This window comes from Marmota flaviventris, chromosome 11, assembly GCF_047511675.1.
Source record: "Marmota flaviventris isolate mMarFla1 chromosome 11, mMarFla1.hap1, whole genome shotgun sequence".
NCBI lineage: Eukaryota > Metazoa > Chordata > Mammalia > Rodentia > Sciuridae > Marmota > Marmota flaviventris.
Genome location: NC_092508.1, coordinates 84,393,108 through 84,395,338, shown reverse-complemented (window position 1 = coordinate 84,395,338; position 2,231 = coordinate 84,393,108). Strand labels below are relative to the sequence as shown.

The window sequence follows — 2,231 nt, the reverse complement described above, 5'->3', positions numbered from 1 at the left end:
ATAATAATAATAATAAAAAACTTAGCATAAACTTTTGGTTTCTTCAGTGTTTTACCAATAAAACTGTTTGCCTTATTCAAAACTTTTGGGAAAAAAATAAATATATATAGCAAGACCCTTGAATTAATCTCATACCATTCTGTCTGGGTTGTTAGTTTTACATAAATTCTTTTTTTTTTAAATCCATAGTTCTTCCTCCACACCCCAAATTGTACTTTTATTCAAAGTAATATTTACCATGTAACCTAGTATGGATTGGAAGTATTACTAGGGGAATTCTTTTAAAATATTGTTGGTATTTACCTGGCCCAGAACAGATAAAGCTACTATTATGATCTGCACTTTTCCTAAATGATGTGCCTTTTTAATGATGGAAACTGTAATGTTTTGGGATAGTTTTAAATATTTTAAAATATTTAAAATATTTACCACAGAGCTTAAACCAGTTGTGAAAGAAATAGATTTTCTTTTAATTAGTTCAAGGTGGGTATTATGTGCCACAGAAAATAGGTCCATGGACAAATCTATCTCATGAGGCCCCGGGGGGCTACAAAGACAGCACAGCTAGACTATTTCTGAGCAGGCTGCTTTTTCCAAGATAGTCAAGATATATCTTCTCTCCTTTCTTGATAGCCATCTTTCGTACATACATATTTTATAATTGGTAAATTCTATTTCATATTTTTCTGTAATATCACTATCTCTTCAGTAAGAAAAGCTGGATCATGAATAAAATTTGGCCTTGAGAAGAATGCAATAGCAGTAAATGGAAACATGCTTTGCACATATTCTTCCATTATGTAGAACCATCTGAAACCCAAAGGGCAAGGAATGAAGCTGACTTTGCATCACAGTCTTTGACTAACCTGTGAAAAAGTTGAGATCCCCAATAAATGTTAGGGCAAGTATCTGTACCTATTATTTAATAGACCTGGAAGTGAGAGGTTTTTTTTTTCTTCTTCTTTCTCCATGTGTGTTATCTCAAATGTGCTGTACAACATGCACCCAGAAGTTTCTAGGAACAAAATTAAATAGTTAATATTTTAGTTAAATGGTAAATACTACACAGGTATTTTCTTAATGACTGTAAGCAAACACAGGGAAAGACAATTTGTCACTCATCGTTATAAGTTTGTGAAATACTTTCCAAGAAGGAACCCCCCCCCCCAACCCCTGTGATATGGCCACAGCAACCTCCGGTGAAAGTGATGGTGGGGGCGAGATTTCAGATCATGGGTGCTCTGACGGTTGGAGGCTCTGGGAGTAGACCAAACCGGTTATGGTTCCTACATTCATGGTGTCCTGCAGGAGGAGGAGAAAGAAGAGAAGGTGGACACTCCGCAGGGTATCCTGTCTGCTTTTCTGAAAGAAGATTCCTTCCTTAATATCTGCAGGGAGATTGTGAACCATGGACGGAAACTCAGTATGCTGTCACCAAAGTGGGAAGAAAAAAAAAAAAGATGAGGTACAGGCCATTGCCACCCGCATTGAGAAGCAGGCACAGATTGTGTGGAAGCCCAGGATGGTGTCAGAAGAGGAAAAACAGAAAAGCTGCCCTGTGGGCCCAGTGTGCTGATGTAAAAACTGGAGAGGACTCTGTTTCCAAACACCAATGTAGAAGATGTCCTCAATGCTCAGAAATTGCAGAGAGACTTACTTTGGGATGAGTCCCAAAGGAAGAAGGAACAGGACAAGCTGCAGAGGGAGAGAGACCAACTAGCCAAGCTGGAGCTCAAGGAAAAGGAAAAGAAAAGGACACAGAGAGGGGAGCGAAAGCTATAACCCTGGCCTGTTCAATTCTTCCCCTGCTTCAAGAATTTGATGAATGGGAAAACTGGTTTTCAAATGTGTGTTTAAGAGAAATGAGAAGAACATTGCATAGTTAATTCCCAAGGCATTTCCCTTTGTTTACATGGTCAATAGGAAAATCAGAATCACTTTTGCTTACAAAATGTGCCATGTTGTGGTGGTGTGAGCGATCAGATTATTATAGTGGATGTCTGTACCAAAGAGCAGCAATTGGTACAGCAATTTATTTTTTTAATAATGAAGTCCTGTGCTCTTTTAGGCTCCTGTTTTTACAAAATGTCTTCCCTCACCTTCAATAAATTTTCCTTGGATAAAATAGCAGGATTCAGAAAGCTAACAGTTACCGTTTTCATCTGGGAAAAGAAACATGATCATTCCTCTGAGATGAAAAGTGTGAGTACAAATTACTTTAGAGGCAATAT

The 2,231-nt window shown here is 37.9% G+C and overlaps 1 pseudogene; it reads left to right on the top strand.

Moving 5' to 3' along the window:
* Positions 1-1,180: 1,180 nt before the first annotated feature.
* On the top strand, positions 1,181-1,782 carry LOC114094755 (coiled-coil domain-containing protein 43 pseudogene; annotated as a pseudogene).
* Positions 1,783-2,231: the final 449 nt, after the last annotated feature.